Source organism: Onychomys torridus, chromosome 18 (assembly GCF_903995425.1).
Source record: "Onychomys torridus chromosome 18, mOncTor1.1, whole genome shotgun sequence".
In the NCBI taxonomy this organism is placed as follows: Eukaryota; Metazoa; Chordata; class Mammalia; order Rodentia; family Cricetidae; genus Onychomys; species Onychomys torridus.
This window is the reverse complement of record NC_050460.1, coordinates 2,584,860-2,608,494: the sequence shown is the minus strand read 5'-3', so window position 1 is coordinate 2,608,494 and position 23,635 is coordinate 2,584,860.

The following is a 23,635-nucleotide window of genomic DNA, read 5'->3' as shown; positions in this document are numbered from 1 at the left end:
TCCAAACTATAAGAAATTCTCTTTCACTTAGCCAGGGACATTGGGCTTCTAATAAAGGGTAAGAATGGGTATGAAGGGAAGAGCTGGGAAAATACAAAACTCTGTTCTCCCCTCATTCCTCCTTCATGCTCTCTGGGTAATCTCAGGTAACAGGTTGCTAGAACATTACAGCTGTCTTTATCCATCATTGTAGGGAAAAGGGGCTAGCTAAAGAAACCCACCCTGACCCTGGAGCCCAGAACTAGGGAAAGATGGCTCAGATAAGGCCAGTGAAAGAAACACAGTTTGGCTCAGTTAGATCAGAGCTATCTCTGCCCTTGGCCAACTGACTTGTGAAACCAACCAGTCATAGAGCAGGACAGTAGAACCCTGAGCCCCAAGTCAACCCCTGGTTGACTTCAACCCCAAGACATCCTGTATAAACCACCCTGCCTGGTCAATTAAAAAGGACTATTTTCTCCACCTTGGTAGAGGCAACTACTCTCCTGGACTCCTCCTTCCCAAATAAATCTCTTTCTCAAATGAGTTTTGGGTGTGAAGATCTTCATTCACTGGCATAGAGAAGATCCTTGCTGAGATGTCTCTCATCGGGAGAGCCGAAAGGGCTGAAAAAGTAACACTTTTCTCCAGAGCCGGAGGAGATTGCTACATTTCTGCGGAGTGAAGCAAAAGAAGCAACATCTTAGGCCAGAGAAGCAGAGCTCTTCTAGAAAGCCACCTTAAGTGGGGGCTGAGCAAAGCCCAGCTGTAGTGGCTCTCCAGGAGAGGAACAGGGAAGACCATCCCCCATCACACCAGGTATAGGCTGACTCTCCTGAACAGTCAGGATACCCTTCCTGCTGAAGCAGTTCCAGGCCTGATTCTCCTGGGCAGTCAGAAAAACTTCCCTTCTAGGGCTGAACTGTCTCTTTGCAGCTCCATCTGTCAGAGCTTTCCTAAGCAGCTCCAGGTGTCTCCCCAAGTAGTCAGGATACCTTTTCAAGAGTTGCAGAACTCACATTTTGGTGCCAAAACCTGGGACCAAACCCACAGAGTTGCAACAAATTTACTTACAATCATACTATACAACACCATTCCTGGGGAGATGTAAACAAGGGCCCACTTACCATAGTTAGGGAACCAAAAACAGACCATAGTAACAGTGCCACCAAAGGTTAAAGTTAAAACGTGACTCAAAGGCAGCTGCAGCATCAAAAACCTACCCCAGCATGGGTGACAACTTAAGAAAGCTGGAACCTTGGAGCTCTATGCATGACTTTCAGGAAACTTGACAGGCCAGAGAGTCCTCTCTCTGCAACAGGAAACAGTCCTTACTGCATATGTTACCTCCAGGAGGAAGGTATCTTGTAAGTTTGTGTATCTTGTAAGTTTCAGGGTCTTCCTGGGACTTGTGAGCTGCTCTCTCCTTGAGTATTAACAAGCCTCCCTTCAAGATGGACTGTTTCCACTGCAAAGAAATTGCTACACAACAATCTACTTAACTTAATATAGTTTAACTTGCTTAAATAACTGAATAAGCTATAGTGACTACTTTTCCACATACACAAAACAAGGCACCACAGGTTAGAAATCTTTCCTCAGACCTCATTCTACTTTTTGATTAGGACAGGACCATATTATTGCCTCCAGTGTCTATGTTCTTCACCTTTTGGAGATTTCTGAAATTTGTGATGCATTTTTTTCTGTCATAAACATAAAGATATACCATTTATTTTTAGTAAATTATAGCCTTATATCAACATAATGCATCATCTCTCATACCTTTGCCATTAAATTGCATTCTTCCTAATATTAATATTGTCACATGTTTTCTCCTTGGTAGTATTTCCATGAGACACCCATATTCCTATAATTTATCTTTGACTTTTAAATAAAACTTGGTCTTTTTGGTATCTATTAGCATAGAGGTGGGTTTTCTTTTTATTTTAATCTAAGAGTAACTTAGGAGTTGATAGAGTTCTTCCTCTGTTCATCTGTAGACTTGTTCTTATTTTTTTTAATCATAATATTTCTTTTTGTTTTTATTTCTTTATGAATTAGAAATTTTATTCTATATTTCTCTAATTATATTGAATTTAACTATTCTAATTTCTAGGATTTTCAGAAATAGTTATAATTGTAAAGTTTGGGGCTTGGGCTGTAGCTCAGTTTATAGAGGGCTTGCCTAGAATGCATGAAATGGAATTACTTCCTAGTGCCACAGAAGCTGTACATGGTGACACACACCTATAATCTCAGCACTAGGGAAGTGGAACCAGAAGGATCAAAAGTTCAGTGTCATCCCCTGCTACCTAGCATGTCTGGGGACAGCCTGTATCCATAGTATCCTCTCTCAAAAAAACAAACAAACAAACAAACAAACAAAACCTCAATTTCTAGATTCAACTAGTACCTGCCAAACCTTTTTCAGGTTTTGTGTTTGTGTGTGTTTGTTTTCTTTTTGTTTTGTTTTATTTGTTTGACACAAGGTTTCACTATGTACCCCTGAAACTCACCATGTGGACTAGGCTAGCCAGGGCTCACAGAGATCTACCTGCCTCTGCCTCCTGAATGTATAACTTGTGCCTAGCCTGTGGTGGTCTGAATGAAAACAGCCCCCATAGGCCTGTAGAGAGTGGCACAATTAGGAGGTGTGACCTTATTGGAGGTGTATCCCTGAGGGTGGGCTTTGAGGTCTCAGAAGCTCAAGCCAGGCCCAGTGTGTCTCTCTCTTCCTGCTTCCCGCCAACCTAGATGTAGAACTCTCAGCTACTTCTCCAGCACCCTGTCTGCCTGCACACTGTCATGCTTGCCAGCATGATAATGCACTACATTTTTGAACTGTAAGCCAATCCCAATTAAATGTTGTTCTTTATGAGAGTTGTTGTGGTTATTGTAAGCCCTTAGATGCATGCAAGTAGCCATGTCCCTCCCCCAAGGACCTCCAACTGGCAGATCCACCCACAGAACACTCTAACTGCCCTAACAGCTGGACTCTGTCCCTGCCCCTACCCCTGTCTCTGCCCCTACCCATGCCCTACAGAGTAAAAAGCCCAAGCTCTGAACTTGAAATCCCACCAGTCTCCATCCTGGAAAACTTCATCCTGAAAAGTTCCACCCTAACCCACACCCCAAGAAATTCTATATGTAGCTTTGCGCCTTTCCTGGAACTCACTTGGTAGCCCAGGCTGGCCTTGAACTCACAGAGATCCACCTGGCTCTGCCTCCTGGGTGCTGGGATTAAAGGCGTGCCTGCTGCTGCTGCTACTGCTGCTGCTGCTGCTGCTGCCACCGCCACCGCCGCCGCCACCGCCACCCAGCATCTTTTTCTCCATGTTTTTGGTGGTCACCAGGTGGTTCTGCCAAAGATCTCTCAGCCAAGACTTGGTCTGGACATCAAGACCAGTGGTGTCACAACACATCCATTATTGTGCCAGGGAAAGGTGGCCCCTCTAGCTGGCCCCAACAAACACAGCTCCACAAAGGGACTGCTGACTTCCCTGTGGCTAGGGCACTGCTGGGGTTCTTGCACACAGGTATAGCTTGTATTTTGAACTTCCTGCAGGCACCAGAGGAAGAGGAAGTCTGAGTTGGAAAAAGAGAAAGGGGAAAAGTGAGACTACTCTCAAAATATCATCACTCCTTACGTTTCCCAACTGTTAATTACTTTTTTTCCCCCCAGAGCTGAGGATCAAACCCAGGGCCTTGCACTTACTAGGCAAGCACTCTACCACTGAGCTAAATCCCCAACCCCTCAATTAGTATTTATTTAAGTTGATGCGATTAGTTTCTTGAATCCAACATTTTACTCTTTAAGAGGCTCATCGTTTTCTTTTTGCTTGAATATGTAGGATATTTCTTCAGTGCTGGGACAGAACCTGGGGCTCTGTGCTTGCCAAGTAGCACTGTACCACTGAGCTACCTCTCCAGACTGTACTATAAGGTGTGAGGTGGTCTGTGAATGTTAAAGTTTTATTTTGTCTTTCTATTGAGTGCTAGCTTTATGTGTAGAATGGTTCTTTCTCAAAACTTTTACCTTGTAATTTCTGCTGGTGCCTGCTTTTTCCAGTGAGAACCCAGACTCTGATTTTATTCCCATTTTTAAATCATCAAAAGCCCCCTCTAGTAACTCTGTTTGTTGGAACCTGTTCTCATATATCCCAGGCTGGTCTTGAACTCCCATCCTTACTGCCTCCACCTCCCAAGTATTGATATTACAACTATGTGGCACACGTGTACTTAGAATTTAAACTTTTTGTATGTATTTGAGTTACATGTGCTATTTTGATACATTTGTCCACTGTGGAATGTATGGTAAGGCTAAAACTCACCATAGTAATCATTTCTCAATTCCTTTTTTTTTTTTTTTTTTTTTTTAGTGCTATGAACTGAATGTATGACCTCATGTCTGTAAGGAGAACACAGTACCACTAAGCGATGTCCCCAGCCCCGAGAACCCTCTCTTTTAGCAATTTTGAAATACACAGTACATTCTTATTAACTATATTTGACTTGTTATGTGGCATTTTGCTTGTCTAATCAATGCTTTCCCTCCCCCCTCCTCCTACCTATGACCTCTGGTAACCCCTCTTTCACTTTGTCCTGTGACTTTGACCTGATCGACATTCCTCGAGTTAATGAGGTCAAGCAACCACTGTCTAGGAGTATGGTGATATTTTATTTGTACTGAAATGTGATTTTATTTGTATGTTAATAAATAAAGTTGCTTAGGGGTCAGAGCTAATAGCAAGCCATAGCAGAAGCTGGGTACATGCCTTTAATCCCAGCACTTGGGAGGCAGAGCTAGGCGGATCTCTGTGTGTTCAAGCATACAGCTAGCATGGAGACACACGCCTTTAATCTCAATACCAACCATAGAAGACCTGGAGGTCTGTACAGACAGTCAGTGACGAGGAGGTCATGTGGTTGGGTTTACAACCAATGAGAAGGCAGAACAGACAGTCAATAAAAGGACAGACACACAGGAAGTAGGCCTCTTTCTGAGGGGAAGGATGACAGTGGCAGTGAAGGGTAAGAAAGGCGGTTTTAAGTCTCGGCTCTCAGCTACTGCTCTGACCTCTTGGGCTTTTAACTCTGTAATTGGCTCTGTGTTTCTTAGTTAATAAGACTGTTCATCTACATAGGAGCTTTGTTCTTCTGTGTTGTTTGACTGTTTTTATTCCACATTTTCATTGCCATTTGTCCTTCATGGTGTCCAAGGAAGCTCAGTCTGGGTGGGGTCTTAGTTCTTCCTTTACTTAAAATGTTACTTCTCACTATTATGCTCATCTTCGTTAACTACTATTCAGTCTATTGGCTGTCTTTGATTTTGATGGTATGAGTGCTTTAGTTTTAAGAATTGTTTTTTATATGTATATATCTTCTGGACTTTCTCCAAAGACAATCAACATCTTTATTGCTTTTACTTATTTTGTTAGCTTTATTTCCTCAAGAATAAGTTTTTCTGTCCATTTATCCTCAGATATGCATGTGGGTTTCAAAGATTTTATCATTATTTCTATTTATGTGTATTTTGGTTCTCAAAAGAAACAAAACTGAGGGAATGAATATAATATATGTAAATATGTTAATGAATGCACATATATAGAGAGAAGTATGCATACATACATGCATCAGTGTTTCTCAACCTGTGGGTCACCACTTACACAGGGGTCACATATCAGATATCCTGCATATCAGATATTTACATTACAAGTCATAACAATAGCAAAATTACAGTTATGAAGTAGCAACAAAATTTTATGGTTGGGGGAATCACTGTATTAAAGGGTCATAGCATTAGGAAGACTGAGAACTACTGATATGTATGTATATGCATATATATATATATATGCATATACACACATATCTATGTATATAGGTATGTGTATATACGTATATACAAATATGCACACACACACACACACACACACACACACACACACACACACACACATAGGCTCTAACACAATGAATGCTTCAGCAGCAGGACAGGTGAACTTGCCAGTGAGAGTGAGAGCAACCAGGCAAAAAGCAATAGCTTCCTTCTTCAATGTCCTTTTTTTTTTTTTTATAGGCTGTCACTAGAAGGTGTGATCCATATTTAGGATGTGTCTTCCCACCTCAAATGATCCAATCGAGAAAATGGCTCACAGTGCTGCTTGGGTTTCAGTTGATTCTAGATGTAGTCAAAGTTGAGGACGCAGATTAGCCATCACAGTGTGTGTTGGTGTTTGTGTATGTGTATACCACTTGTGTGGGTCCCTTCAGAGTCCAGAACAGGTGTCAGACCCAGAGGAGCTGCAGATGCAGGCAGTTATGAGCCACCTGATGTGGGACCTGGAACTGAACTCTGGTCCTCCACAAGAGCAGTCTTCTTAACTGCAGAACCATCTTTCCAGCCTGTGTGAGGCTTTGATGGGCTGCTCTCTATTCTGGTCACCTGCTTGCCTCTGAGGATTCTGTCTTCAACATAAAAGCAGCTTATCCACTGCTTTTGAGTAAGAGTTGGGTGTGCTTCCAAGCAGAATATTCTTATAGCATGCTTCATTCCTGAAGGCTGTCCACTTTTTCTGGATTCTCTGGATTTCTGAATCACAACCTTGACATTTTGGCTCACACATGCACACCACCTGCCCTAGTCTGAAGGGATGTGCCAACCACACCTGCTTAAATCAAGTAGGGAAAAGAGGGAGAAGCCAGAGACCACGCGGCCCACATCCACTTTTTTTTACTGGTTACATTTATGCTTATACCATGGCAACTCCTGTTTGTTTGTTTCCCTCTCTCTCTCTCTCTCTCTCTCTCTCTCTCTCTCTCTCTCCCCCTTAGGTATTTTTTTTAATTCATGTATTTTATTTGCACAGATCTAGGCTCAAACTCTCATCTCAAACCACCGTCACTGCCCTACATTACAATATTTCCATATTGAGTTTCCATGTATGATTCCACTTAAAAACAAGTGAATGAGTCTTTAAACTCTACAGATACGACCCTGCATCCATCATATTGTTCCCTAGGAGCACAATTTATGTTAGGCCTCAAACATTCTTATCAGTGATGATACCACTGAAGGTCAGGTGGCCATGTTTAGAAGGGGGAAAAACCCCTTTAATTAGTAGGAGGAGACTTGAGTAAACCTAATAATAATAACTTGAGTTTCTATAAAAGGTTTCTTGCTCACCCCTGATAAATCTGGGAGGGGCTTTGTCCCACCTCAACTAAATGTACCAGGCTTAGCTGTGCCCCCATGGGAAAATTTACCCTGTTGGAGGAGGTGATGAGGGGTGGGGAGGAAGGGAGAAGGGAATGGGAGGAGGGATGAGAGGAGGATCTGTGGTTGGTATGTAAAATTAATGATAATAATAATAATAATAATAATAATAATAATAATAAACAATGTTTCTTCACATATTCAACTGACCTTTTTGTTGTTATTGCCACAAATGTCACTGCAATCCCAAAGCTGCTTCCATATGGTGTTGGGTCTTGGATGAGCCTTCAAAGAACTTGAATGAGGGCAGTCTCTAGTCTAAGAATTTTGACCATATGTAACAGGCATTGAGACCAGGCTTAGCAAGTACAGGTGGCAGAGGACAACCTGTGGTGTGGCTGGGATGGAAACATTCCTGGCCCCTGGACGTCACACTCTGTTCAGTTTTCAGAACTTTGCAGTGCTCTATGAGCAACATTGGACAGGGAGTCGACTTTCTATTATTTGACTAGGGTGGGTGGAATAATTTTAATTGCTAAGAAATTGCATTTTCATTGTAAAGCAATTCAAGTTATAGCAGATTCATAATGCAGCTATTGTAAAAATGACATTTCAGTGACATTTCTGTGAGAGGAACATGGTGATTTTGCAAATGACATGATGAGGGCACCGCAGTTATGTGAATAACACATTTTCACAATATGTGTGTCAGGAGCACAAATAACAATGATGGCAACAATATTAATAATAATGGCATTCCATGAAGGGAAACTCTTATTGCTGTAACCCCAAAGGTCTTTAACTCACCCCTGTCCACTCTACAATTCACTAAAGTAACTGGTGTTGACTCTTTCTGGTGGAAGCAAACTTGGGCCAGGCAGCTGTCCCAAACTTCCCCAGATTACTGGGAAACATAGAATCCAAACTCCATTTTATTCTTAAAAAGCCTTTTGGGATGACTCACCAAAATGAGCATCGTGCAGGCACTGGAAATTATATTTTATTTTATTGTGGATATATTCTCATCAGTCTTTTAGGTGGATTGTAGGTGAGCAATTAGCATCCTCCTTCTTCAGATGCATAAAAGAAAATGTTGCATTGTTTTATTTCCAGATGAGCTGACTTGATCATTTCCAATACAGTTATAGAACATCCTCCTAAGTTAGATAGGTAAAGTACTTTTGGTAGCCTGAGGGCATATTATTCCCACAGTGGATATGCCATCACCATTTTATTTTCACAATGTCATTATCATGTCGCTAATATAGAAATTTCCTATTTTTTTCTTCAACATATATTTTAAAAGAAAAATGGCTACTTAACAACAATATCACCAGTTTTTGAGGATGAGGTCTGGAGTGACAGCTGTCAGTACATAGCCCAAGTAGTCAGCATTCTGCCCCAATGTCACCAATATGATTTGTTAAACACACTTCAAACCAGAGGAGACATTTGTATTTATTTACATACCCTTTGACCAAATGTCTTAACTGCTTATTTTGTTGATTTCATATCAGCTTTTACAAATGAAATAGCTGAGTATAATTTAAGAATTTGGGGTCAAAGTCTAATTGTATGTTATTGGTTTGGTTTTTTTTAGGATTTTATTTTACATTTTAAATTATGAACAATGTATGCATATGTTTCTGATGGCAGGGGATTGGGGAACAGACTTGTACATGTGAATTCAATGCCTGTAGAGACCAGGGAGAGGCACTGGGTTCTCTGGAGCTGGAGTCTCAAGGGCTTGTGAGCTGCTGGCTGTGGATTGGATGCTGGCAACTGAACTCAGGCTGTGGCTTACCATCACTCCAGCCCATCATGTTATTGGCATCTTATATTTGGTTGGTCGGTTGGCATAATGTGAAACACATTGAATCCTGGGTTTCTCCATACTTGAGGAGATGGGAACAGTATAAAGGATGACATTCAGAAATTCTAATTTGATCCATTTGAGAGATATCTGCCTATAATGGTCATTTACTTTGTTATTGGTTACATTGGAGTTGGATTCAGGCTCTCCCACTTTATCATCATGTCTTTGATGTTTTGGAAGGATGAGTACATTTACTTAAGTTTTATCTTTAAAAACTGGTGTTTCTTTGCTTTTAATTAAATCTCTCATTCTTCTGTACATACATTTCTTTACCAGCAAAGCACATCACTCCAAGCTAATTCTCTTCTTGATTTATTACTACACCAGTTATCAGAGCCCTGAATTATGATTCTAAGGTTGTGATGCACACACTGTTTGGATCACTTGGTCCCATGATGCTAAGCTCTCCATTAAGATGCTGTGGAGTGACTTCTTCATTTCCACAGCTTACAGGCAACAGCTCCTCCTGTCTTCTGCCTCACAGGGCTCTCAGGTCTCCTGTCAGCATTCACTCGGATGACTAAATGGCAAGGTGTATCAGTGCATGTTAAAACTGTGATGCAAATTAGCCACAAAACATTGACATTGTAACATCTGCAGAGGAGTCGTCACCACGTCAATAATGATAAGTAATACTGCCATTTCTCTCCCATTGCTTCATCTGAGAAAGATGCTTTCAGAGCCAGCACAGGGAGGATTTGACTGCATTTCATTTTGTGCGTATTTTTTTTATACAAGTCTGCTTGCAAAACAAAAGAAAGAACATTCAGACCATGAGGTCGCTCAATGGCATAAGGCACTGCCACCAAGCCTCTGACCTGAGTCCCATCACCAGGACTTAGAGAGTGAAAGGGGAGAATTGACTCCCACAAGCTTTCCTCTGACCTCCATCTACACACATGCATGAGAATGGTTGTGCACACATGCACACAAACACACATACACACAGATACACACAGCTAAATACATACATACATACATACATACATACATACATACATACATACATACATAAACAAAAAGGAAGTATATCCAAAGATTTCCATGTAAACTAACTCACCATCATGGTTGGCCAGCCCCTGCATGAGCTGTAGTTGCATTGAAAGACCAGGGCTGTATAAAAACTCCTGTCTTGAGGCCTTGGGCATGACTATGGAAATGAATGAAGGTTCATGACAGGAAGAGGAAGTGTCACATTTCACTGGCAGCTTTCGCTCCACTGCCAGTCACAGAGGAAAAAGAAACAACACAGAGCTTCAGACTTCACAGCTGTGACAATGGAGTGACCACCAGGACTCCTCAGAGAAGTGCAGCACTTCACGGAGACAGACTCTCAGAGGGTCTTCCAAGTGGGAACTTGGAGATCCTGCAGGCTGCTACCTCCAGTTGAGGAGCAATTTGTAGAGAGGCCCCAGTAATCAGTCCTAGAAAGTATGTCTTCATGTGCCATCTTGCTGTGCCTGCTTCTGAACGCAGGCAGCATGAATGCCATACCAAAGAGTGGCCTCTGAGCTCTCAGGGCTCTTCAGAGCCCGCTCCCATGTCTGCACACAAGTCCTCAATTAGTAGCTTCCATCTTGTTTTAGAAGGCTTGCGTCCCTTGTGTCTGGAAAACCAACACTACATTCCACAGAAAACTTGATAAAAGGGAACATGGTTTCTGCCAGCTTAGGAGCTAAATTCAGGTAATTAAAGAGATAGGAACCATTTGGCCTAACTGATAAATAAATAACAGTGTTTGGTAGAATTTGGTGGGTAGCTGATGCACTGGTTAGTGGTTGAAAAGCCATAGCTTTTGACTGGGATTCACTGGTTACCTCTCGCTATTTACTTTGGTTTTTTTTTTGTTTGTTTTAAATTCATCTTGCCAGGGTTTAGGCCACCTATAGGCTGACCTTGTAACAGATTTCTCTATGTGGACCACAGAAGTCCACTCACATTTCACCAGAGGAGCTCATTTTGGCACCTGGACACGAATTCCAGCCTCAGCATCAGGCTGGCTATGGTTCTGAACCACAGGATGTGGTAGGCACCATGAGTTACCCCCAAATAGTGGCTGCTTCACAAAGAATGAAACCTCTCATCCTAAGGTCCGAGGTCTGTGCTGGGAGGGGCTCTCTCCTCCACTGTTTCTTGGGAGCTTTGGAGTGTGTCCAGTGAGTGCTGGTGACTCCACCATGGTACGGACAGCAGCGCCACCAGCCCACAGCACTAATCTGAGGTGCCTGGGTTACAGCTGGACCTCTCCCAAGGGCTGATTTTACACCAGCGAGTCAGGTCCCAAATATTTCCTACTTCATGGAAGATAAATAAAATATACTGAGGAAATGACTCTTAGGTCTAGAAGTCCCCAGACTGGCCAGATATCGTTGTGAAAATTGGTTGAAATTTGTGGGGGGTGAGTATTTTCGTATTCGTGCATCATAGTTTTCTGAAGCTCGAATGGAGGTCACAGCTTAGATTCACTTACGAAAAAATGCAACTTTTTGTACTGAAAGAGAAATTCCTGCTTTCCTCCAGGTTTTGAATTCCTTTTCTCCACTTTACCCTCCTCCTCTTCCATCCTTCACCTCCCATCTTTTAAGCTAAGAGATCTGCAGCTGGAGGTGAAATAAAGGTACTATGCCTTTAAAACCAGAGAGAGCAAATGGGTTTTAATAACCCAACGGGATCTTGGTCATCATAACATTTAATCTGCATTACATCCCATTTCCTAATCACGGTTTCTATTCCAATTGTGAGCAGAGAGAGTGGGCGAGTGGGACGTTTCGACAGTGCCAGTGAAACAAGTTTGCCTTACAGCTGGCGAGCCTCAGACAACATGCTCACAGTGCCTTCTGGCCACCTTCAGTCAGATGATCCCATAAACGCAAAATCATCACCCCTAGTACTAATACCTTGTCTCCTTCCTTGTTGCCGGTCGCTATGGCGCTGCATTCGACTGTGAAAAATTCACCGCCATTATTATCCTCAGTGTCTCTCTCTCTGAAATGTGATCTAATTGCAGAATCCACACCTGTTCCACAGTTCAATAGAATTCAGCTTTCACGGAGGCAGACTTTCAAATGACACACACACACACACACACACACACACACACACACTCACTTGTACACACACATACACACACACACACACACACACACACACACACACACACACAGGTAATTACCCAGGGGTTTAGTTGAGGCCAGAAAAATAAATTAATAAAGAGGGTGAGTTGATCAGAAAGAATGCAGGGAGGAGGGAGGCCTGCCGCGTGGTCACCGGAAGATTGCTGATGGGAGCATAAATAAGGCATGCTGGAACATCTGTTCTTTGTTGTGCATTCAGCTTTTTAATGTGTTCAAAGAGCAGCTCTGACGCATCGCTGACTACCACTCCCCATCCGAGCAACATTTTACCAGAAAATAATAAACCTTCCTGGTGGGGTGCAGGGAGCCAAGGCATTCGGGCAATGCCATTAATTTGGAAATCTCTCTTTTTTTTTTCTAGGATTTTAAAATCTCTCTCTCTCTCTTTGAACATTGCAAAATTTGGGACCCAGCCTAGTATCCCTGTCAGCCTAAACATTAAATCAGTCTGAATATCTATTCAGCCTCCTTTAAAAACAAAACAACAACAACAACAAAAAACAACAACAACAACAAAAAAAAAACAGCAAAGGAAGGGGAGGCATTCAAGTCAAAGTTTATATATCTCTGCCTCTCTCCAGGCTTGGTTCTTAATTCTATTAATGTTAGCTCTTATCTATTGGCATTATTTTTAACATGTTCCAGTATTTATTTGCACTGATGAAATTCAGAGGCAGCTGAGGCCCCTGACAGTTGAACAATATTGGCCGGTTATTTTGATACAGTGTGGCAGGCAGCAAAAGCTTAAAAACCGAAGCATCCTAAACAGAGGAAAAACCAGCTTGAATTCTAAAATAAAATTTTAGCAGCATGGATTTCTCTTGCCATAGGCTATGAGGCTACTATGAATTCCAGATGCATTTCCTGAGCTGTCAATGAGGTGGAAAGATGGGATTGGCATTATGAAGATTTGTTGCGTTTCGGCTCCATTCTGTGTAATTGCAATGGAAGGTATAGACATTAAGCCACCACCCAAGAAGAGCTGTTTGTGCACACACGGTATGGAAACAGCTCACCAGACAACCATAGGACCAGGATGGGGGTTTCTTTATGCCACTTGATTTGGCTTTTATATGTTCTCCCTTTTAGGTCACAGCTCAGAAGCACTTCAGTCTGGATGAGATGGAGACAGCTTCCAAAGGGCTTAACTAAGTCTTATGAAAGGGAGACAGGATCTATTGGGTATGGGCTGTTATGCCAATTCCCCTTTCCAGCCTGCACTCTTCATCTTCGCCAGTGTCTGGACTCTGGTCCTCATGCACTTGGGTTGTTCATCCCTCTTCCAGTGGGAGCTCCCATCTGACCTATGTTCCCATAGGATCTCCTTGGTTTCTCACAGCAGCCTTACAATGTCCAGTATCAACATGATGTAATTTAGGGTTAAAGTGCTCGTTGTAAGCACAAGAGGCTAAGTTCAGCACCACACAAAACCTACTCAAGCAGGTGCCTCCTATAATCTGACTGTGGAGGGACAGAGAGAAGAGAGTCGTGGGAGCTCAAATGGTGAGCTCTGGGTACACCAAAAGACCTTGCTCAAAAATAAAGTGAAAAGCTGATTGAAAAAGACACACAATGCTGGCTTCTAGTCTACACACACACACACACACACACACACACACACACACACACACACAAATAATGTCATTTAATGATATTGGATTTGTGATGGCGGAAATTAATGATGCTATATTTGACTACGTTGCTGCTTAAGAATCAATCACATAGAAGGCCAAAGAAATGGCTGGGAAGTTAGAAGCATTGCCTGCTCTTCCAGAGGACCCAGGGTCAGTTTGCAGCACCCACATGGAGGCACATATGTTTATAACTCCAGTTCCAGGCCATCCAATGCTGTCTTTTGGCCTCTGTGGGCACCAGGCATGTATGAGGTATGCAAACATACATGCAGACAAAACATCCAAACACATAAAATAAAAATAGGTAAACCTTTTTAAAAATTGTACAGAATATCAGAGTATAGTGGCAAACACAAAGAATCCTAACACTGGGGAGTTTGAGGGCGGATTAGACTACAGTAAAACCCTACCTCACAAAAAGACACAAACAAAAACAATCCCAGAGAGTGACAGTTCTCCAAAGGGCCAATTGCCTTTTGTGTTGTGCTGACAGTACAACAGTGACTGTGCTCAGAGCACTACAGTGACTGTGCTCAGAGCACTACAGTGACTTGTTCCTATTACTACAGCGACTGTGCATTGTGAACTGTCAGTGCCACCAATAGGTGTGCACATGTGAGCAAGTAATGATTTAGGAACAGCTAAAAAATGTTAACAAAATTTAATTACCTTAACATTAAAAGGTGTAATTTGTGGTGTTTGTGCTTAGGATCAGATCATACACAAACTTATTGCACATACTCGGTATTCAGTCGGTAAATTTTACAATAACAACCCTTAAAAACCTGTTGAAGTAACAGCCCCTTCCTTTGTTATAAGCACTTTTTTCTCAATCCCTCTAATGAAGTGTTGCTGGATTCTAACAGCTCTGGGAGGGGGGGCGGTGAGAAGGCACAGGGAGTCAGTTGAAAGCAAGCAACAAACTCATTTATTTAATAACAAGAAAGGTCTCATATCTTTCCTCCCGGCACCCAGTCTAAGTCAAACTGATGGCATTTTGTGGTCATCCCTCACTGGCTGGGTGTGACCAGGAACTCTGACATCACCTGTTGGTAGGCCCTGAGGTAGACTCTAGGTTGGTTCATAAAGAAATGTGCATGCCTTGGCAACTGGTCTGAGCCAATTTCCTTGACCCTATGAGCTTGTCTTACTACAGTGAAGTACTCTGTAGAAAATGTTTCAGGTCAAATTTTGTTTACTAATGCCCTCAACACAACACTAACAAGGTCAAGAATGGAATTTGGAACAGGCTTGAATTTCATGCCTGGTGGATAGACTCCATGGTAGGAGAGGCATCTCTGTCTGGGCTGCTGTTCCCAGGTGTTCCCATGCTCAGCCTCACCTTTTTTGATCAGGATATCATAGAAACAAAGACCTTAAGGTTGGGGCTGTGTGGTTCTGATGCTGAATTCTGGTGTGCACGCAAACTCTCACCTCATGACCTCTTCCCAAATGTGCAATTCTGTGAGGCTCCGAGGCATATGACTCTGTGTCTTTTAACTATAGGGGAATTGGGGATCAGTGTTGGTAAAAGCAAGATCCTCTTTGTGTGGGTGGTCCTCTTTGTGAACCCTAGGTTGAAGACAACCTTGACCAAGGAATTGCCATATCCCTAGGATCAGAAGGGTAAGCTTGCAGAGTTCTACTGCCCCTGTCTTCTGCTCTTCCAGTATGATTTTGAGTGTTGTCTCAACCCTAGAGCTACCAATAGTGTTGGAAAGGACATCACTGAGACCTCTCTATTCAGCTTGCTTCTTTTCTTCCTTGTTCACAAGGTGTCAATCTTGAGGTTGTTTCAGAACCTTCCTCTGAATGAGCCCTTACCCCCACCTGTATCTGAATCTCTTGTTTAATTACCTCTGTTGTTGCCTTTAATAGAAATAACTGGCCCAGCGGTGGTGGTGCACACCTGTAATCCCAGCACTCGGGAGGCAGAGGCAGGTGGATCTCTGTGAGTTTGAGGCCAGCCTGGTCTACAGAACTAGTCCAGCATAGGCTTCAAAGCTACAGAGAAACCCAGTCTTGAAAAAAACCAAAAAAAAAAAAAAAAAAAAAAGAACCATTACTGTACACTTTGTGAGCAGGGTGCATTATTTGCTAACATACTATAACCTGAACTAGTTCTCATTGTTTAGTTAATATTTTTTAACTGAAATTATTTGAACGCTGTATTTAGTTACATTTCTATTGTGATAATATACTGTGAGAGTTTGAAAGAGATGTCTCTTGTGTTCTGGGACATTTGAATAATTGGTCGCCATTTGCTGTGCTTTGGGGAGGTTACAGAGGTGTGTCTTTGCTAGAGGAAGTGGATCACCAGGAGCAGCTTGGAGATTTAAAAGTCTTCCACCATCCCCAGTCTCCCCCCCCCCCCCCCCCGCTGGAACTGCAAGCTGTAAATCATTTCCTCCTATAAACTTCTTGACTCTGCGTTTTATCACAGTAATAGAAAAGTAACTATTGCAAGTGATTGGAAAAAGCACCTTAAGAAAGAAAGGTTGTATATCAGCTTATGGTTCCAGAGGAGGAGAAGACAGGACAATGGGGGTGGTGAGTGGCCAGTCACATTTTCATCTGCACACAAGAAGGGGGAGCAGTATGTAGATCCCCTGGTGCTGCACTTCCCCTACAGGTTCTTAGCCTCCACCTCGGACCAAGTGGGAACCAAGTGTTCGAACGCATGCACCTTTGGGGTATTTTCCATTCAAACCACCACAGATGCCTTGGGTTGGGATAGAATGCATTATTTTTTCTCATTGGTAAATAAAAGTATTGTTTTATTTAAAAATTTTCATACAACAGCAGGTCATTAATGAAAATTAAAATTATTAAGTGAGGTATAACTATTGTTAACAGAAGGAGCTAGAGTGTTTGTAACTGAAGGTCCAACCCAAAGTGACTTAAACAATAAGGAAGAAACATTGGTAAGAATGTTTCTTCATTGATAAGAAGTTCAGAAATGGAAGAATTCCAGAGTTTAACTGTTCTGTTATCTAATAACACCAAGATGTACAGACTTCCTTCTGTCTTTCTACTTCTTCATATCCAATATAAAAACCACATTTCTAGAGTTCAGAAGATACACATAACACGTAGCCAATAGCCACAAGTAGAAGAGGACACAGCACTTTCTTGGTTCCAAGCACAATAAGATACTGATTGAGCTCCCGGTAGACATGTGAGTCTGACAAGAACGTTTTCTATTGTTCTTTCTTAAAACAGTAACTGACAGCAAGAAGAAAGTTGACTTTGATTTGTAATTAATATTTCCAATCCAGTAGGATCATCATCGTGGTTGTTGTCTTCCTCTTCCTCCTCCTCCTCCTCCTCCTCCTCCTCCTCCTCCTCCTCCTCCCCACTATCATCATCCAGGGTTGGAGGAAGAAAAACTAACTTGAAGACTGTGGTAGGAAATTTCTAACTTGACAAAAACCCTTGGAATGATGTAGTTTCCAAGTGTTTGTTCCCTTTTTTGACATCACATTTTCAATTTTATCAGAGGTGTCCTATGAGCCAGATACCCCTTGGGCCTCCCCATATCTTCTTGACTTCAGTATCTTTTGTTTCAGTCATCGCCATGGCAACCATAAATTCAGGATTGACAGGGTGTCTTCTTCACTCTGGGGTACCATGCATCCCTCATGCTCTGTGCTTTGATTTCTTGGTGCTGATAGGAATGCTAACTCTGAGAAACTACCTGCTGCACAAGTGTGATGCTTTTATGGTACGTTCTTTCACATTTGTCCCATGTGGACAGCTCTGAGATACATTCTGCTCACAAGAGGCCAAGGAGAATCTGCGTTCAAGTGACCACAATCTACCTCAATAACCAACTTATGTGGGTGTTCTGTCTTTCATGTTCTTTTTCTTTTTTCTTTTCTTAACCTGATTCTCAACTATTTTTCTTTTTACTCACAATCCAAAATAAGCTGCCTGTATGTAAACCATTAGCCCAACCTCTGCTTTTTAAAGATGATCCTGATAAAAGCATAACCTCACTTCCCTTGACAGAAAGACTTATTCTATAGTCAGGTATGGTAACACATGCCAATAATCCCATAATCCCAGTACCAGAGAGGCCAATTTATAAAGAAGATCCTTACATGTTTGAGGCCAGCCTGGCTGTGTAGTGAGATGCAAGCCACATTGAGCCACAGTCCGAGATTATTTCAGCAACAACAAAAGATGTGGTGGTTACACTTCCCTTGGAAAGAGTGGATACATCTTCCCAGCTGATGCTCACTTACCCCCTCCACCCTTTAACGTCCTGTAGTGGTATATTTACAACTTCTATGAGCTCAAATTTTGTGTTGTTTTCTTTTCTCTTTTAGCAGTATTTCTGGTGGCCCAAGTTGACCTTGTACCTGCCAAATAGTTGAAATTGGTCCTGAACTTCTGATCCTCCTACTTCCATGGTCTGAGTACTGAAATGATAAATGTGTCTACCATACCCAGTTGGTTCTGTTTGTTTGTTTCTGCAATCTTTTTGGACAGAATCTAAGATAATCCCCATCCCAGTGCTCTGTGAAAGAGCCAGGTTCACAAATCCTACACAAGAAAATAAATCAAAGACTACACAGGTTGATTAAAACACAGTCATTTGTCTTTGGTCTAGAGCTGGTTAGCTTTCTACATGCTAAAGTTTTCAAGAATATCATGGAATGGTAAAGCCAATAAAATGACTGACATTAATCCTTCTTCATGGTCTCTCTACAGTCCATATCCGACTCTGCATGGCCTCTTGGAGGGTAGGTTTTTATAGTACCCCAACAGCTCTCTCCAAAGTGTCATCCCTGTATTTCATCTTTTCCCCCTTGTCTCTTTCACCATTCATCATAGGAATAGGGTGGTGGTCAACTAAGACCTTCTAAATCAACTATCAAATACTATTTTCCATGTCCTATATAGATAATATCTCATCTTGATTTGAAGCATGACTTTGAGGTCTTGGAACAATCATAATAATATTATGTGTACAAAGGATGGTGACTTCAGGCTCTGAGTTTACAAGGTCTGTCACTGTGGATAGAATTATGTGATCATAGTGATCGGCCCAGTGTGTAGAGAACCGGCCAAGAAATGACAAGATCTTAAATGTCAGTTCATTCCCAGCTTCAGGAATAGCAGATTAGGAACTGAAGACTGTGGCTTTTCAGCACTTGAGTTCTTGGTTTAGTTCTTTGTTGGGGATTGAAAACATAAGCATTCCCTCATGTGAATCTGTTTGCACAAGCTTGCCGTAACTCTTTCTGTATTTGGGGGCCTCAAAAGAGAGAGAAAAAGATGATCAAACTGATGAAGAGAGAATGGGGAAATAAATAGAGTAATTATGAGCTAGAGTAACAAATACTACTTAGGCAGATACCAATTATTTCTACAAAATCCACAATTTATGGAAAGAAATCTCAATGTTTACATATTGATCAGCTTTTATTCATACCCAAAGAGAATACTTGTAATAAAGATTTCTCACAATTTGGGGGAGTGCATTACATTGATGTGTTAGATTGCTGCTTCGTCTCTTCTTATTTTCACCACAACGAAACAGCTTGTTGGAGGCAAACATTGTGTTTATCATCTCTTTGTGAATGGATGGACTGAAAGGGGGATCCAGGTTCTGTTTACTGCCTGACTATTCATGCGGATAAAATAAACACAAATTTTTGGGAACTCTTGGACCAAAGCCACTGACAAAGTTTTCCATAACAAGTAGACTTTTCTAAACCTGGAGATTTCTACTTATTCCCTTTGTATTATGAATGAGTAAACTGAGGCACATGGGCAAATTCCAAAGAATTGTCCATAACCCAAACGCCTTACAATTCCACACCTAGAATTATTTCTAGTGTACCATGTATTGAGAGATTTGAACAAACATTTCTATCTGTAAGTCTAGAAGAAAAATAACATTGTTCTCTGAAATAGAAAAGTTAGTTTTTTTTTTAAAAAAAAAAAAAAAAAGCATAATAGAATACCCAAATTATACATGAAAGGTTGAGCATCAGCTCTCAGCTTTTATGTAAACATTTTTTTGTTGTTATTATGTAGGCCAGCTTAGACTCAAAATTGTAGTTTCCCTGCCTCTGCCATCCAGATGTGAGGGCTACAGGCCCAAGCCACCACTACTGGCTGTTCTTGACTTTTAGCTGAGAATTATTGCCCAGCATTTGTGATCTCAACAATTGGGGCAATACAGTAATGTTAATGACAAGCCTTTTTTCTTGCTCCCTTTCTGTGTCTCTCCAGCTGCCAATCCCTCTTGAGTCTGAGGCTGCACTGGAGGAAACAGGTCACTAAGGTCAGTCTCTCCTACTGTCTCCTCCAGTCTCAGTTCTGAGTAAGATAAAACACATCTTGATTCTCCTCACCTTTCTGTTAGGGTTGTAGAGACTTGTCTTCCCTAAAGATATGATAATAAGCATCGTGAAGGAAGATGTCCTTTTAAAGTGCATAAATGCAGAGATGAAGATGAGGCTCTTTTCAGCTTGGTCTGCTGGGCAGGCCCTTAGAACAGGGAATGAGGATACATACATCACTCAGGGCATGTGTCTGCTAGATCATGAGGACACTAGATTGGCATGTGCCCCAATGTTCCTCCATTGTCACAGGAATGGACAGCACCATTTCTGAATAGTTTAATCTTGGGGGGGGGGTACGGGGTGAGGTGGGGGCAGATACTTCCTGAAAGGCGGTAAATGGTTAGATGATATGGCCATTCACATGGGTGGAGATGATGTTCACTGAAATGCCATATAGTACACCTGGGATGAGCTGATGAAGTCCTTCTTAGGTTATTTTAGAACATGTTACTGCTTGGAAGCATGTAATTTTTAAGCTATGACATTCTCCACTGCCTTTTTGTAAGAAAGGTGGGGACCATCACCCATGCTAGGTAGAAGCATTTCAGTATAGGAGATGGTTTGTGATCTGAAGAAGTTAGGCTACATCTTTAGAAAAATGTGTGTGTGTGTGTGTGTGTGTGTGTGTGTGTGTGTGTGTGCATGTGCATGCACACAGGCGTGTACACATGCACACACATGTACAGGTGCCACAGTGCACAGGGGAAAGAGGATAGAGGAGAACTCATGAAAGTTGATTCTCTCCATCTACTGTATGGATTCCAGGAACAGAATTTGAGTTGTCAAGCTTGGCAACAAGCACTTTCACCTGCTGAACCACGTTGATGACCTCTTTAAAAACAAAAATTACATTTTTTAAAAATTTGTGAGGGGGAGGAGCACTTGTGTGTGGAGATCAAATAACAACTTCGGGGAGTGTGGTCTCTCCTTCTACTACGTGGGACCCAAGGATGGAACTCAGGATATCAGGCTTGCTGGCAAACGTCTTCATTTGCAGGGCCATCTCATTGTGTGTTGTCTCTCTCTTTGAGAGACTTGTAAATCTGGAGCTAATGGAAATAGTCGGGCAAACACCACGGAAAGTTTTCCTCTTTACCTTTGCAGTGGTAGTTCACAGCAGTGGGTGACTGTGTCCAGTAGGGAGAACTGGCAAAATGGGACAGCAGGGAACTGTAGCATCTAGTGGGTTCACTCAGGAGTGATGCCAAGTGTGCTTCAGTGCACAGGACAGTCCTATACAGCAAAGACAATCCAGTGCAAAGGTTGAGGAGTCCTACCTTAGACTAAGAAGAGCCATACTATACATCCTAATGGAATCCCCTTTCCCCAGGAAATGCTCTCAGTTCATCAGGAGATGAACATGATGCACATGACAGAATGGAAGAGAAAGGGGCAACATTATTATTTGAATCTGGAATGTCCTTCACAGCCTCATGCTTTGAATGCTTGCTTCCTAGCGTATGTCGAAGTTTGCGACACCTATGGAGAATGTAACAGGTAGAACAGAAGTAAGACATTGGGTTCAGGCCTTTGAAGGTTGTAGCCTGGCATCATTCTGGCCCAGCCAATCTGTGCTTCCTGTTTGCTATTGTGGGAATAGGCTGTCAATAAAAGCTCTCACTGCCAGAATGAGCATATACTGCTCACATAGCTTCCCCACCAGGATGGACCAAAATCCCTCTGTAACCATAAGCCAAGTAAGGCCTTCTTCTCTTGACTCATTTCTGTCTGGCATTTTGGTCACAGATGACAATGTAACTAACACAGACAGCAGAAGAAAGGCTAGTCTTCCCCTGAGGCCTATCCCTGTATCAAGGTAACATCAAGGAGGCCCAGAGTCCCCAGTGAACTTCTGGGTTACTTCTTCCTTTGCTATCTGAACTTCAAACACACTTTTCTCTGCTCTCCTAGGACACTTCAAAACACACCTAGATCCCTCTGCTGGCACAGGAGAAACCCACAGGAGGGTGGTGGGTGAGAAGATGGTGGGAAGAGCTCCCTGCCTACTTTCAGTTCCTGTTGCTTCTCTCTAGCAGCAAAGGCAGATCTGCCTCCAGTGTGAGAAGACAAAGTACCCAGCCTGTCCTGTGGCAGCCCCTTTACAGTGCCATCAGTGTGGTGAACTCCTCTGTGTAAGAACGTTGGTGTTCAATACCCAAAACCTGCCTGCTGGCTATGGTGCCCTCCATACCTACACATCTGCAACGTGAGCCTCATAGGCTAAAGAGGCCAGCAAAGGAAACATACTTTGCCCCTGAAACCAGACTCAAAGAAACACACTCTGCCCCTACCAACTGAGCACAAAACTAACCAATCCCTAAGCAGGGAAAACCAACCAATCCCTGAGCATGAAATCTAGCCAATCTCTGAGCTTGTCCAAGCTCAGGGGATTGAACTCTGACCAATTCTCACCCTGAAAATCTTCTCCCTGGAAAAACTCCACCCCTAAGAAGCCCTATATAAGCCCTGTAACTGTTCAGCTGGCAGCTACCCTTCTCTACCCTGGCAGAGGCGTGACTCTCTGGATTCTTCCTTCCCAAATAAATCTCCTAAAAAAGTTTTGGATGAAGACCTTCTTTCACCAGAGCAGAACAGAATCTCTGCTGAGAAACTCCCTAGTGGAGTGGAGCAGAGAAGCAATGGACATCTCTGCTGGGAAACTCCCTTAGGAGGGTGGAGCAGAACTCCGCTCTAACAGCGCTCTTTTGGAGAGCAGCAGGATTGCCAAGTCCTGCAGGGAAACTATCCCGCACAGGAACACAGCTTCAGGTATAGCCTGACTTCCTGACAAGAAAGGATACCTTTCTCCTCACAGCTGTAGGTATCGAGGATACCTCCCTGCACAGCTGTAGCTATACCCTGACTTCCAACAGTCAGGGGCCTTTCCCTCCAGAGCTGTAGTATTTGCATGCCTTTCTCCTCTTACTGACTTAGTTCTCTCTCTGGCTCCCTCAGCCCTGTAGACAACAGTCATTTTCTGCAGGCCTCCATTGGCCTTTCAGTCTTCAAGGACGGTATGAAAAATGACTGCTATTAAATCTGCTGTTGGAATGGTCTGCTTGTGCCGGAGTTGCTGAATGAACCTTGACCAGTGCAGCAAAGGTGAGTGTGGGAGTGACAGGCAAGACATCCAGAGCAGAGGACGGTGGCACTGCAGCACAAGGAGCATCACACTCGTGTGAAGGGTGGACATGGCTGCTCCTGATCTCTGTGGCACAGGAGTGCTGAGGCTGCTGTCCGTCATATGCATGGAAAGACAGCTGTCTAGAGCCAAGAGTCACTCAGATAATGGTGAGCTAGACAGATCCTCTTGTTTTCTTCCCATTATAGCTCCTCAGAACTGGCCAGAATTCTATCCTCTGACAACAAGGCTTCCCAATTCTAGGTGAAAGGAACAGAAAGCTCAGATTTCTCTGCAGAAGGTTGAGTGGAGAACATTC